The following is a 16,471-nucleotide window of genomic DNA, read 5'->3' as shown; positions in this document are numbered from 1 at the left end:
TATTGATTTTCAATAAGTCTTGGAGCATGGGGGAAGTTCCAGAAGACTGGAAGAAAGCGAATGCTGTGCCAATTATTAAAAAGGGCAAAGAGGACGACACAGATAATTATAGTCCCATCATCCTGACATCAATTCCAGGCATGAGCGGTGGGTATAATAGGCCACGGGAAGCTAAGCCTCCCCAAACACCCAGGCTGTGGCCCTGCCCACACCCTGCCCCCAAAGCCCCACTCCCACATCCCGCTTTTCCTATGCTGCTCCTCTTCCCGCCCTCCCTCTGCCTCTCTCCTGAAGCCAGTGGGGGCTAGGGTAGGTGGGTGGGCCAGCCAGTGGCCTAGGACTCAGGCCGGCTGGGTCAGGCGTGTCTGGGCTTGGGCTGGTTGGCGGGCCGGGTCTCGAGGCATCTGGGACGAGCGGGTCTGGGCTCAGGCTGGCTGGTGGGCCAAGGCTTGAGGTGGCAGGAGTGGGCGGACTGGTGGCCCGGGGGTCAGGCTGCCTTAGAGCAGGCAGGCTGGTGCTTGGGCTGGCAGGCGGACCGGGACTCAGGTTGGCTGGCAACCCAGGCTTGGGGTGGCTGGTGCTCGGAGTGGCTCAGCTGGGGTTCCTCTGGCCACAGTGGTGGATTCGGGGCTCCGGCAGGCAATGGGGAGCCTTGGGCAGAAGGAGTGGGGCCAGGGCTAGCCTCTCCAAAGTGGGGGTTCATGTGCCGCTCATGATTCCGGGCAAGATCAAGGAATAGCTGATACGGGACTCCTTTAGTAAAGAATTAAAGGAGGGTAATATAATTAATGCAGATCAACATGGGTTTATAGAAAATAGATCCTGTCAAACTAATTTGATATCTTCTTTGATGAGATTATAAGTTTGGCTGTTAAAGGCAACAGTGTTGAGATAAGCAACAGAGGGTCCTGTGGCACCTTTAAGATTAACAGAAGTACTGGGAGCATAAGCTTTCGTGGGTAAGAACCTCACTTCTTCAGATGCAAGTAATGGAAATTTCCAGAGGCAGGTATAAATCAGTATGGAGGTAACGAGGTAAGTTCAATCAGGGAGGGTGAGGTGCTCTGCCAGCAGTTGAGGTGTGAACACCAAGGGAGGAGAAACTGCTTCTGTAGTTGGATAGCCATTCACAGTCTTTGTTTAATCCTGATCTGATGGTGTCAAATTTGCAAATGAACTGGAGCTCAGCAGTTTCTCTTTGGAGTCTGGTCCTGAAGTTTTTTTGCTGTAAGATGGCTACCTTTACATCTACTATTGTGTGGCCAGGGAGGTTGAAGTGTTCTCCTACAGGTTTTTGTATATTGCCATTCCTGATATCTGACTTGTGTCCATTTATCCTCTTGCGTAGTGACTGTCCAGTTTGGCCAATGTACATAGCAGAGGGGCATTGCTGGCACATGATGGCATATATAACGTTGGTGGACATGCAGGTGAATGAGCCCCTCTAAGTGTTGAGATAATATACTTAGACTTCTGTAAGGCATTTGACTTGGTACCGCATGACATTTTGATTACAAAAATAGTATGGTATAAAATTAACATGGCACACATTAAACTGATTAAAAGCTGACTGACGGGTCTCAAAATGTAATTGTAAACAGAATTATCATCAAGCCGGTGTGTTTCCAGTGGGGTTCCGCAGGAATTGGTTCTTGACCCTGTGCTAGTTAACATTTTTATGAATGACCTAGAAGAAAACATAAAATCGTCACTGATAAAGTTTGCAGATGACACAAAAATCGGGGGGGGGGGGGAGAATAATGAAGACAGGTCTCTGACTCAGAGCGATCTGGATTGCCTGGTAAACTGGGCACAAGCAAACAATATGCATTTTAATATGGCTAAACGTAAGTGTATATCTTGAGAAACGAAGAATGTAGGCCAGGTTTATAGGATGGGAGACTCTTTATCCTGGGAAGCAGTGACTCTGAAAAAGATTTGGGGGTTGTGGTGGATAATCTGTTGAACATGAGCTCCCAATGTGATGCCATGCCAAAAGAGACAGTGCAGTCCCTGTATGCATGAAGAGGGGAATCTTACCTAGGAGTATTTGGCACTGGTGTGACTGGTGCTGGACTGTAGTGTCCAGTTCCACTGCCCACAATCTCAGAAGGATGTTGATAAAAGCGAGTGGGTTCAGAGAAGAGCCACAAGAATGGTTAAAGGATTAGAAAATGTGCCTTAGACTCAAACCTCAATCTATTTAGCTTAACAAACAGAAGGTTAAGGGTTGACTTGATTAGTCTATAAGTCTCTACATGGGGAACAAATGTGTAATAATAGGCTTTTCAGGTTATCAGAGAAAGGTGTAATATAATCCAGTGGCAGGAAGTTGAAGGTAGACAAATTCAGACTGTAAATAAGGTGTAAATTTGACTGCGAGGGTAATTAACAATTTACCAAGGGCTGTGGCAGATTCTCCATCAATGACAATTTAAAGATTGGATGTTTTTATAACATATGTGCTGTGGGAACTTCTCTATGGCCTGTGGTAAAGAAGAGGTCACACTAGATGATCACAAAGGTCCTTTCTGACCTTGGAATCTATGAAAATGTTTGCTCAGTAACATTGAAAATCTCATTTGAAAAGAGGATGGGCCAGATCCTCAGGCGGTATAGATCAGCATAGCGCCACTGAAGTCAATTGAGCTACACTGATTTACACTAGCTGAAGATCTAGTCCTCTGATGGTTGATTTAATCAGACTCCCCTCCAGAGCCAGCCTCACTAGATGAGATGAATTTTCCCATTTACCCAAGTCAATAAAGGAGGTTCCCCATCTTTCTCTCATCTTGGCTCCCTTCCTTTCTTCCCCTCACTACAGAAAAGAACCTGTCTTCTAGCCAGCCAGCTTCCTCCTGCAGCCCATGCTTTGGGGCTGGACTTCTGAAAGCATGGTAAGAAAGAGAAGTCTTCTGGACAGGCTGCTGTTTCTGCAGTGGAACTCTTCTCATTCACATTGCTCCTCTCAATCCCTAAACATTGTGCACTAGGCAGCTGCCTGTCCAGTCTACACTCACATGTATTCAAAGCTAGGAAACACCTGGGAAACTCTGATACAAAATCAAGTATCAGAGGGGTAGCCGTGTTAGTCTGAATCTGTAAAAAGCAACAGAGGGTCCTGTGGCACCTTTGAGACTAACAGAAGTATTGGGAGCATAAGCTTTCGTGGGTAAGAACCTCACTTCTAAATGTGATCCGAAAAGCAATCCTCATAAATCACACTGGAGCCACCCTTAGAAAAATATGTCCCACACCTGAATCTTCTCAGGGTCAAATAATAACTATCTGTGATCTGGGCCAGATAAACTCCATGTGATCCCATAACTTTCACATGCTCTCCTCGTGCTCTTAGCCCTTAGATAGCAGTGTTCAGAAATCAAAGAGCTGCAGTGAGGCATTCCCTTTGTCTCCTTGGCTAGCTTTGTAGTTCATGTCCTTGGCCCACCTCTTCATTTGCTGCTATTCCTGCCAATGCACCTTTTTTTTGCATTTTGCCCAGAGCTATAGTTGCTAAACATGTACAATCTTGCCAGCTTGTCCTCAGTCTGCTTGCCTACCTGGATCCATCTTCTGCCCTTGTTCTCCACTGCTACCTACCTAGCAGGTCCTACGAAATAGCATACAAATTTCTGTGCCCTAGGCCTGGGACTTGTGGTTCACATTGCCCTCACTCAAGTACTTGTCTCATCATCTTATATCACCACAGAGATGAATAATGGGCCTGATTCTCCTTTCCAGCTGGTACTATTCTAGATTAACTCCACTGGAGTGACTCCTGATTTACATCAATGGGAAAGGAGAATCGGATCCACTATTTTCAGATCTGACTCGTGCAATTTATCTCCCCAGAGCAGTGCACGAACAACTATAGACTCTGCATTGTGAAGTTCAAAAATCCATAATGTTGGTGCAGATTGCCTCCTTTGCCCTAATTAGTGCTAATTATATTGTTAAATCATTCTGATGAGTAGGCAGTGTCTGACCCCTATCTTCAAAGTGCCCTCTGCCTGAACTCTGCAAACCTGGCATGGAGCTTTCTGCTAAAGTTTACAATACAAATGGTTAGTGGAAATAAAGTGGCATTAGGAATGTTTTTGCTAACTGTGCCAGTTCAAACCCACATAAGTCATGCATTGAATTGTTATGGTTTGCAAAGAGCTGTTTGTGTTTTGTTTTTTTTAAAGAGTTAATTAAATGACATGTAAAGCTACTAACCTCATAGGCCAGCAACAGTGCCAAAATGGACATTATAAAAATGTTCACTTTGTTATTAATTCTGTGTTTATGGGGCGTCTCATGTCTCTAAAACCTCCCTAGACCATGATTAATCATAACCTATCAAGTACATTCATCACATTTTTTCCTGTCACACACTAAAGAATGTCTTCTTAATTAAAGGGGGCGGGTGGGAATTGGAAAGTTTCCTTTCCACTCCTATTGTTTTGTAGAAGAGGAAATGATAGAATTCAGACAGTAAATCCATTGCTTTCCCCTTCTTATTTGGAAAGGGGACTTCAGTCAGCTTAGAAGCAAAATCCATTTTACAAACTTAGGGCCAACTCCCGCTCATGTTACTCACTTGTCTTGTTCTGTTAACTCAACAGGACTACAAAAGCAGGATATGGCCCTCTAGCACTTACACTGCAAGATCCATGACTGTTATTAAAGGCATTTTAATTAAACCCAGCATGAAAACTGCATTTCTTTCAGGCCTGCTATAACTGGTAGTTAGCAGCAAGGTTTTTTCAAACCTCAAAAAAATTGTTTGGGTGATACTCTCTATGTGGTTTCTAGATTTAAAATCCCCAGGGTTTTCTTTTCTGGGAAAGGCACACAAAAAATCTCTGGTTTAAAGTTTAAATGAGTTGAGTTCTCCATTCACTCCCTACAGGACAGCTGTCCACATCTCAAAAACTAAAATGTGCTAATTCATGACAGCTGGTTCTTTACTGTAGGATTGGATTTTAGAATAGTGCCATTCATATTTGAGGTGTCCCAAAGTACTTAGCAATAAGGAGTTAGTGCCAAATCCTGTGGTCCGTTGAAGCCAATGGGAATTTTACGTGATTAAGGTCCCCACAATTTGGTTTTTAGCTAATGGTAATGCAATGACGTGTAGGCAAAAGCATAGCCATTCTGCACCCAGCAATAGCTTTCATGGTTACTGGAGCTTGTCTTTTACTGAGGGATGAAATACTGACTATGACCCCAGGGTTATCCTCTACTCATTTCACATTGCCATGGGATCTTTAACTTGAATTTCGACAGCAATCAAATTGAGCAAAAGAGTTCATTAACATCTCATCGGACCAGCCCTCCATCAGTGCTGCACTCCTCTCCCTACCTTCTGCTGTGTAGAGTTTGCATTGGGTCTGACCCGAGGTCCTTGTGTGGCCCTTGCACTGTAGTAGGCTTGGGGCAGAGCCAAAGTGAAGATGGGAAATCTTTCACCAACAAAAAAAGAGGATCTCTGTACGTTAGGGATAAAGTCCTAGATTGTTCACTATCTGCTTCTCAGGGCTGCCTCAAGTAAATCTGGAGTTCCCTGATAACCATGCTATGGTGGGACCTTCAACTGCAAGATTCAACGTGCAACCTTCTTCCCTACCAAAAGAAGTCTACAGTTTAATTTTAATAGTACATCAATATACATTATTATAAAAAAATCTGAAAAGGGCTGGAAAGGTTATAAGCCCTCATGCTTCAGGGCATAAAATAACCTCTGGCTGGCAAAGATTAGGAAGAAACTTCTCCTATGGGCAAGTTATTCTATAATTGGGGTTCTTTCTCTTTTACCTGAAGCATCAGGTACTGACCACTTTCAAAGACAGTACTGGACTAGAGGAATCAATGATCTGATCCAGTATAGAATTCCTATGTTCATACAAAGGAATGCTCCACTCACACTTGATAGAAATAGGTAGCAGTTATTTGGAATTGGACATATTGAGAATGAATGGACCAAATCCTTCCCTCAGTTACAGCCATGCAACCTCATTAACACAGGGGTAACTGAGGGTACAATTTGGTTGTCTTTAACTGGATATTTAAACCAGGACCGCAATATTCCCTTTAAATTAGAATTGCTCTGCAGGTTCATTTTTCAGAGCAATGGCACAAAATCATCAGTGTTGACTTTTGGAACACAGAAGTCTCCGGGCTATATTTTGTACTCAGTCATGGTAACGTTAAACTAACTTCACTGGCTTTAGTACAGTTATTTTGAAATTACCATAGGATAATTGACATCCGAAACTAATGCAGCAATCAGCTCAAATTTTGCTTTCAGATGGCACAGTCCCAGTAGGCTAAATTCATCCCTGGTGTAGCTCTATGAAGTCACACTTGGGCTTAATTTTTTTCCTTTGTGTTCAAGGGGTCATTTCATTATAACTGACAGCAGAATCTGGCCCATCACAGAAGTTTTAATAATAAAAGAGTTTTACAATATAAGGGGGAGGCGGTTCTCCTGCAGGGCTTAGGAAAGGTTTTTTCCCCCAGTGTATTCTGTTTTGTTTTGTCCTCTGAAGCATCAGCGATGGCCAGGGCTAGACATGGAACATTGGACGGGGAGGGCCAGGGCTCTGAGGTGATATGGAGAATTCTCTTTCTCGGATACTTGGCTGGCGGGTCTTGCTCACATACTCGGGCTCAAACTGACAATTTTTTGAAGGAGGGTTTCTTCAGTTTCTTCAGCAGCCTTGGGCACAAGTTGCTTGCTAGGTTCATCTGGGTATATCTCACCAAACCAATTCCCTGCCATTGCAGAGGCTGCAGGCATTGGTGCCTATTCTCTGCCTTTGGCACACAGTGGGTTAATCTCCTGAAGGCTGTAATACTTTCGTCTAATTCAATTATAGGGGCTCAATGAAGAAGTAACTGGGGGGTTGGGATGGGTTTAGTGGTTCGTTATGTACAGAAGGTCAGACTAGATGATTTGGTCATCCCTTCTGGCCTTAAACTCTATGATTCTGTGATCATTTCTGGAGGCCACAGAGGGATTCCAACCACCAGCAGCTAAATCGAAAACCAGAACTGAGATATGAAGGTTAGTCTACAAAAATGAAGGGCAGCTTGCCTCACCTTTAATTATTTAAAATGAGAGCAAAGAGATGAGGAGTGAGATGATAAAATTGGTGGTAATCTCGGAATACAGGGTGGGCTAAGAAAATAGATTGAGAGTGTGGGGGCAAATATGAGAAGAAAGGCAGGAGAAAAGAAGGATAAATAGGAAATAACAATAGATTTTATGGCCAGAAGGACCATTCTGATCATCTACTGCAGCCTCCTGCAGTACACAAGCCACAGAAAATGGAGGGGGAAAGCAAAACCAAGCAAGCAAAACTCATCGTGAGTGGAGTTTGACAGGTGAGGGCCTGCATCCATTGTAACAAAAGGGGGAGGGGAAAATTGTTCACTCCTATTTTTTTCAATGGGCCAAATCCAGAAGTCCTTTCTCTGACAAACTCCCATTGACTTCAATGGGCTTTGCCTCGTTGAAACAGCAGAAAGACTAGTGTGTATAATTCTGATGCTTTAAATAAAAGAATTTGTTCATCCTCTTGGTTTCTTGCTCACTTGAATAATTGTCCCTTCCACAATTCTTCTTCAGAACAATCCTCAGATTTCTAGTCTCTTTGTAACCAGATATATCGTCTGATTAAAGGAAGGGTTCCAGGTATTTCTGCAGATGTGCTAATCTTGTTCTTGTGCATTCATGCAGTCTTCCATGCTCCTAATCTCCCTGTGGCACCTCCAAGCAGTATGAGAAATGCAGTAGTTCAGGGGCCAGTATGTGGAGGAAGAAGGAAAGCTGAGAGTTCACCTTACAAAAACGGAGTACCAAGACACACCACCCCAGTGTCCACAATACAGTCAATCTCGTATTTTAGAAATGGTTTGTTAAAAGAGGAAAAATGGCAGTTTGCTGCCAAGCAGCTTTCAACCCATTTTTCCATGGTATCCTTGAAGAAACAGGGAAACATCTTTTTGTGTTTCCAGTACCTTACACTTCGTTCTAGCCTCACCAGATTTATCCATGGATTTTAAAGTCTAAAGGGACAACTGTGATTTTCTAATCTGACCTCCACAGAATATGAAAACATCCGGTTTTGCATTTTGTAAACTTTTGTGCTAAACTTGTAAATCTTCACCACAAGAGCTTAAGCAACACCAAAGCACCAAGGATGTGGCTGCATGCTCCTATCTCACCCCATACAGCCAAGCTTTTACTTCCTTTGAATCTGCACTCCAATTCAGCAAAGCATTTAAGCACATGTTTAACTTGAAGCACATGGTTAAGTTCCATTGAAGTCATTGGTCTTAAGAATGTGTGTAAGTATTTTGCTGAATCAGGGCCTACGTATGTGCATCTTAAATCTATAGTCAATGAGGACCAGATGTTCCTTTCAGTTTTACTGGTGTATAACGGGTGTAGCTCCACTAATGTAAATTTAGCCACTCTGGATTTAATGTGGGTGTAGTTTAAATGTGGATTTGGCTGTTAGGTCCAGATACTCAGATAGCATACACTGGCGTAGCTTCATTGACTTCAGTAGTGTTTTCAGAAGATATGGCTCTTAGTCTTTTGGATTGTAGCTTGAAGTTAATCTCCACAAATACTGCCAAAACTGCATTATTTTAGATGCATTTAACTCAGAGTCTACGTTTAACCCGTTTTGAATTTCTAATCTACACCTTGTATAGTTCACTGTTCATGTTAATTGGCCAAATCTATCACTATAGTGGTTGAGGGGGTGAACTTAGTTCATTAGACCTCTGCCTTTATAAATCCATGCTCAACTAACTCCACTATCACTGTTTCCAGACATCAACTCCAACCAAGTGCTTTATGAAAAATGTTTACCATTAAAACAACGTTAAGATGCTGCAGAGAGGCCCCCCCCCATCTCTCCTACCACTGAAGTGAGGCAGAGGCAGCATTAAAAGTAATTGTGAATTCAGAAATGTTTATGGTAGGCCGAGCCATGACACATGGAATTTGTAAGCCTATTTCAAAGCATTAGTGTGGGGTTTCCTATTTTGTTTCTATTCAGTGCAAATATATTTCAGTTGATTTGTACTAAAGATGAATTTGAAATGTTAGTCGGCTGAAGGGGAAAGGTCAATCCATGCTCATTACAAAAATGTTTCTGGCTGGGATGGATATTTATTCATTTGTTTCTTTTTCTTCTGTAAGATTTCTCCCGGCTGCTGTGTGTGTTGAATCGCTACTGGTAGGAAGAGTGGGAGAGTAGAAATGGGTGAAGGTGGCATAGGAAATAAAGGCCCAAGATCTTCTCCACTGACCTGAGCAGCTGGGAGAAAAACCCAGGACACAATGGGTCGCAGAATTATCATGGTAGCGCCTAGAGTTTGCAACTGAGATTAGGGACTTATTGTGCTAAAACTGTATTATGTGACCGCTTCCATCTTCGTTGACACTGGGGATTGAACCAGGGGCTTACTCATGCTTTCAGCTCTTGGATCTGTATCTTGACCTAAAAAGCCATTCCAGGACTGGTGTATATATGTAAGTGAAACAAGCGACACTTCGGGTATGTCTACACTGCAATCAGAGAGTGTCTATAGCATGTGTAGGCATACTCAAAGGGAAGCTAGCTCAAAGAACTAGTTCACATAACAGCAGTGGAACTGCGGCAGCCTGGGTGGTAGCATGGGTTAACCACTCAAATACATATGCGATCCCAGGCAGAATTGAGCAGCTTGGGCTGCTGCGGGTGCAGTTATTTGAACTCACAAGATAAAAGCTAGTATGGCTGTCTACATGTGCTGCAGTTGCACCTCTGATTGAAGAGTAGACTGACCCAGAGAGGGTACCCAGATTCCACATAATTGATTTTATACTCCAGCTGGAAAGCAATCTGCTACCGGTCGGCAGAGGGGCAACACTGCTGTCAGGACAGGAGACTGGTATCAGAAGACGAGGTGGCAATACAGCACTGCGCTGTAACATGCTGTTGGGGTACCCAGAGCTATGAGCCATTGCTTTACCTCTTTGCCTAAGCAAGAGTGAGTTTTGCTGGAGATTAGACTGTGTGTCAGCTCCCTGCTATACCAGCGTGTCTTCCTCACCAGCAGGTTCCTCAAGGCTCTCCCAGCCCAGACCTTTTCTAGCAGGTAGCAATCCATGAACTCCAGCCCCTGAGCTCCTCAGAGATGTTTCTCCGCAACACACAGCCCCTACTGCTGTGCATTCACAGAAGCTATTAAGTTTGCTGCTCTGTTAGAGTCAGTAATCACAGTTTATTTATTAGGCTAACTACACCCTTCACATCCAACACAGCACTGAACTGGTTTATAGTAAAAGTAAAATAAGTTTATTAACAAAAGACCATGGATTAGGTGATACCACATAAGCAATAAAGGCAGAAACGGTTGCAAACAAACAAAAGTGAAAACACACACTTAGAAATCTAAAACTTAATCTAGCAAGCTACAGTCTTTGTTCAAGATGGTTTCTTCACCCCGTCTCCTTTCTAACTTTTTACTGGCCCGCCTGGCCAGGATCCATCACAGAGATCAAATCACTTGGTTTCTTTGTCTCCTTAAGGTGATAGATCCTGATGGAGTCTCTCTCTGTTCCTTATATTCCCAATGGGACGTCTTTTTCTTACAAGTCAGGAAGGCCTCCTGGGGATTCAGTTTCCTGTGTCTCTCTGTGTGCAGGAGCCATGTTAATTCTCTGTCTATCAAGTTCAGGCTCAGGTTCATCCCCATTGGTTTAGCTCGATGGCTTTGGTTACTGCTAATATGTAAGTTGAGGTAAACCCATATTCCTTTGTTTTGGGCAGACCTGTTTATCATCTTTACCTAGTTTTGGGCTGTCTGATCTTAAACATGTTCTAGGAACATCATAGAGAGGGAATTAATAACTTCATATATAAGGTTGACACATGCATTTTACAATTATATTAATAATCAGCATGCTGTTAGCTTTCACCTGATGCCCCACAAGGCATATTTTGTACAAATGTTATTGCAGTACTGTGTAGGTTGCGAATACAGGCGTGCCTGAGGTCATGTACATACACTACATTTAATTTGAATACTATCTTAATGTTTCTGTGAAAATTCCTGTGTATGAAAATGTTATAAGCAGCAAACAGGCAAGGAACTGTAATCAAAATGTTTCCAAAAGACAGTGTTGGCAGCCTCATCTGTCCTAAACATCAGAGTCCCTTTTGTTTTGGGGGGAGAGTCTGTAGAGTTGTTTTATATAGTCATTATTAGATTGCTTGCCATAGTTCTTGAAGTGAATCCTTGGAATTCATTTAAGACCCCAACTTAGTTTCAAACCACAGTCCCAGAGGCAAAATTCCAGTCCATAACACAGTTCACCAACAAAAAACGAAACACTGGCTGTAAATGCTGTTTTCACAGTTGTAGCTTGTTATTCCATAGTATAACCCAGAAATTAGAGAAATGCATGAAAAAAAGATCTCTGGGTTTCCTGTTAAAAAAGAAACAGTGCAAACGGCTCTCAGCATCACAAATTTCCTGTTGTTATGAACTATGAGCAGGAAAGGAAGGTGATTAGTTGATCTTTTTTGCTAATTGCTCCTATAAATAGAACAACAGACATCTTATTCAAATCTCCTCAGATGTAATTGATCACTGCATATCTTGGACATATGTTGTGCTAACTAAAAGAATGAAACAGCCAATAAAACTTGTTCGTACAATATATCACCATGGACTATCAGGTATACACACGTTAGGAAGGCAATAGGGTTGGATGTTTCTATGGAGATTAAAATGAACAGCTCTCGTTTCCTATGTGTAGCTGTAATAAATAAATGCGTAAAGTTAGAAAGATCTGTTGTTTTTCCAAGGACATTTTGTCCCAGCAGTGCCTGTGCTTTATTCCTGTCACTAGAGCTGTAAAAATCACTACATAGCAAAAAGATCTCTTGCTCTCTCGCTCACACCCACCCACACGCAAGGAACCAGACTGAGAGCCCTGGAGACTTGCCCTCTATTTTTCCACAGAAGTTCAGTACAGTTAACAGAAGCTTCCCCATGCTACCCTTGCCAATATGTCTCTACCCTAATCTGAAGGGACCACGTATAGGAGTAACAAGGGAAATCCGTTTCCATGGCTATTATTTCCTTAACTCTCTGCTGAGGTTGCCAGAACTGGGGAGTAATGGAAGCTAATTCTGATGTCTTTTTGTTGATGTGGGTACCTGTCCACTACCCGCTGGACTGAGACCCTCAACTCTTTTCACATACAGGACCAAATATACGTCAGGTGGTGGTGACGTTTGGCCCCTACCAACCAGGGCTGGATTTGAACTGCTGATTCTACAAGGCAAAAGCGCTTTATTCTGTTTCCAGTCCCCCGAGCCTTCCAGAACAGAGAGGAGAGCTGGATTAAATTTAGAACATTCTGCTTCCTGTTTCATCTGGGCTTTGCTAAGCCCTCACTCTCTTACTGTGTCAAGCAGGAATTGGTTCTGTTTGAAAGTGACCGAAATTTAAACATATTTTTTTCCTTTCCCGCCCAGCTGCAGATTCACACCCCTATTCTTCATTTTGAGCTAAGATTTAATAATAATATTGCAACGAAATCATCTCTTTCCCCTTCGCTCTCCGTAGGGTAGATTCCTTTGCTGCATACTATTTTGAGGTGTAATTAATAAACTATAAAGCCTCTCTGTATCTTATGCCTATTTAAACCATGTCAATTGAATAATAAAAGTAAACAGTTCTACCTAACTGGAGGCCTTATTATCAGCCCTGGCTGATAGGTACAGTAATGTTAAAATGAAAATCACCACCCTTTTCCTTCCTCTTGGCTACAGTTTCCAGCCTCTTTTTAGAGCAATATTTCACTGAAAAATACTACCTCTCCTAGACTCCTGCTGCTTCGTACTTGGTGTAATGATTGTGTACTGTGTGTCAGGATTGAACCAGGGCCTTCACTACGGCAAAGGGCCTGAATTTCAACCACTGATCCGAGCATCCCAAACCCAGGGGTAACTTGGATCCTACCGGAGAGCCCCTGTAAAAAGTAACCAGGTACAGTCACCATCAGAGTGACATCAATTGTGTGATGAGTGTTCAGTCAGCTGACCTGGGTTAGAGTCCACAAACTCCAGTGCATCCTGTTGCAGTCCTCCTGAACCTTTGTAATGGAGTGACCCAAATCTCTGGATCCAAACACCCCCTCGCTTTGGGAAAGGGTAAGATTGGGATCTAGATCTCAACTTGGCGTCTCTGGCTCAGCTCTGATATCCCACAGCAATGGCATCTGAGCACTGTCATATTTTAAGGTACAACAGCTCTGGAATGTAAATGACTTTACAGACTCTTTTATGAGGCCCAGCAAAGAGCTCGTACTGCAGGGGCCAGAACATTTAAGAGTACGTGGATCCTCAGGGACTGTGCAAACTCATTGGCTGAGCAAAAGTTGCAGCTAAAGGATTTGTACAATAAGGAGCTTTACATGCTGCACTTTGCAGCACACTCTGTTACCTTTTTAATCTCCCTCCATTTTAATACAGTCTTGTGCCTTTTAAAGCTTTGCGAGTGCCGTTAAATGTAAGAATATAAGAATGGCCATAGTGGGCAAACCAATGGTCCATCTAGCCCAGTACTGTCCTAATGGTACTTTTTGTAGTGGGTCGCCTTGGCTGGCCAGGAGGGAGAAGTGTAAGAATAGTTGGCTTGCTTCTGCTGCCATGATGTGGCAAGTCAATGTAAGTCCAAGGAGCAAACACGCAAGGTGCCCCTCAAGTTGGGATCACCTAGCATGGCATACGCGTGTCCTGTCACTGGTGTGGCTATATCACTGGTGTGACTTTGGTTGAAATGTACTGCATGTTTACTCTTCCCAGGGAGTCCAGTGGCCTGATTCCCCACTGCCTTATGGCCTGTGCAAAGGGAATTCAAGTGGGTGTCACACATTAGAAAGACAGCGTTTTATTCCCATTTCTCACTTGCTTTCTACAATGGCATGGAAGAGTGGATTCACCACTAGAGTTCCCCCTCGAGGTCACATGTGGCACTTTCCCCATCTGGTGCCCCCTTGCCAACAGCCACTCCAGTCCTGCAATAATCTCTCTTCCCATAACTGAGCCCTTTGGTCAGGTCCCATTTAAGTCCACCCCTTCCGAGGTAACACAGTCCTACAAATAAAACGGTCTAATGCCCTTACAACAGGTTTTTGGCCCCACCTCTGGGCCCGGTGGTCCTTGCAATATTTTGGCTCTGGGCTTCGACTGTCCATATTCCCTTACATTGGGGGTGGGTGGGTTCATGCCACCTTCTCCAGTGGCTGGTAGGGGAGCTAAGGTCCTCCCACTTCTCTGGGTTCTAGCCTAGATACCCTGAAGTGAGCAGGCGAAGTCTCTCTATTCAGACCTGCCCCCTGCTACCTCCATAGGCTTCTTCCTACTGTGGCCTTTCTCAAGACATCTCCTCACAGCCTCTCTAAATTCATCCTTCTCTCATGGCCTGGCCTCTCCCCTGGAATTCCTTAACAAAATCCCAAACCAAAGGTATAAACTTAAACCCGCTTCCACCTTCCTTGGGCTTGGCATTGCATGCCTCTTAAGTTGTCCCCTTGCTCTGTTCCTCCCCTGACCACCTCCCAAGGTTCTCTCCCTGAAAGTCTGGATCCTGCCCTTTTATCGGGGCTCACTACTGCAGCCTGCTCCACCCCCCCAGTGGCTGCTTCATCTTTCTCCTGGCCTCCTGCTAAACTACTTGACTTAAGAGAGGATCCAAGGGCTTCCTCCTTAACCCTCCCAATCTCTCTACTCTGTTGTCCCAGAGAGCAGCTACAGAGTTCTTCACTCTCAACCTGCAGCCCCCTTCTATGCCAGACTTCTTTGCTTTATAGACACCACCTAGCTCTGCCCCAGCTGGGCTTCATTACTAATTAAGCCTATTATGTTAGGCTCTGGGTGTAACATACGATAATTGGCCTTCCATGCCGACATGAACCCTTTCATTGTCTGTGTGGGGTACACACCTCATCATGGACTGTAAATGTTTTTTCAAGGTGCAGGGCAGCAGCGGTTTAAGCCCTGGCTTTCTGTAGGGCCATTTTGTAAGGCAGAGGTCATTCAGCACGTCACAGAGGAGATATACACAGCATCATCTTGTTGAGCCTTCACATTTGCTCGTCCTTGTTTGGTTGTTTCCCTTCATCTACAATAAAGGTAATTCAAGCTGAGAGTGGACGTGCAGAACGCCACTACCATTCGCGTAAATGTGATACCTGGCCGTATCAAATGGGGAAATAAAACGGTGAGGGTGGAATTCAGCGATATGAACATGGCACCACAGTCAAAGCCTTGGTGATATTAATCTAAGAGCATGCTTTAGAAAGAAAACACAGTGCTATTATTGTGCCACTGTAGTAAAAGGCCATAGGTGGAGTGTCTCAGTATGTGGCTCAGCAATATTACCCAGACTCCCTGGGTCACAGTTGTACTGTGGCAACAGAGCTCAGTGGTATTATATGGACAGCCTGGTAACAGGACTTGATCCTGCAAGAGTACCAAGGTCCTCCTCATTTCCCATTAACTTCCATGGGACCTGAGGGAGCTCAGGATGGGGCCATGCAGGAAGTGCTCAGCACCTTGCAATATCAGGCCCATAGCGCTCAGAGCTAATAAGGCACCATGGTAATGGAGCTCTTCTGGCTCCTGTTGAGGGACCATAGTAAGTGAGCTCAATGGTATTAAATAGGCACTGCAGTAGCATGGAGTCCAGTGGTATCCACCTAGTGCAATGGCAACAGTGTATAGAAAGTTTTCAAATGAGCACTAAAAAGTAACCTAATCACTCTACATTGAATACTAAAACTAAACCTAAAACAAATGAGGGACCATGAAAACCCCATAGACTCATTCTACAGGAGAGCAAATACCTATCCACTGCAGTCCCTAAAAAACAGACCAATTCTAAAATGTAACCAAAATAAACTAACTAAAAAATCTACCACAGAAGTCCTCTGAGGTCATTCTGAGCTCTCATATATTAGGTTGGACATGGTAGTGATATGGTCAACAGTGAATGTAAATAGTATAATGCTGTCTGCAACCACACTGCCTTGGGGTATGAATCATCAGATCTCACCAGCTAAGCATGCTTAGGCCTGGAGAGTAGTTTATTAGAACTGTGTTTCTCAACCTTTTTGAAGCCAGGGACCATCTTGCTGCCTTCCTACACTATGTCAAGGAAATCTCAGGGATTGGCGCCAGTCCACGGACAGGTCATTGAGAAACAGTTATAGAAGACCCACACCCTGTCCAGTAGGTGGCACACTTTCCCCTGAGTAATTTCTAAAGTAATTCCCCAAGCACCATGGCACTAGGGAGCGCTAGCATCTTGCTGTGCTACTGACGGTGCCATCTTTCTGGGTTTGTCTGATTGCAGCCAGCAATCATTTCATTGACATCTTTCTGTGTCTCTGGCTGCAACTGGGAGGGAA

Source organism: Malaclemys terrapin, chromosome 1 (genome assembly GCF_027887155.1).
Source record: "Malaclemys terrapin pileata isolate rMalTer1 chromosome 1, rMalTer1.hap1, whole genome shotgun sequence".
NCBI lineage: Eukaryota > Metazoa > Chordata > Testudines > Emydidae > Malaclemys > Malaclemys terrapin.
Note: the sequence above shows the minus strand (reverse complement) of the source record.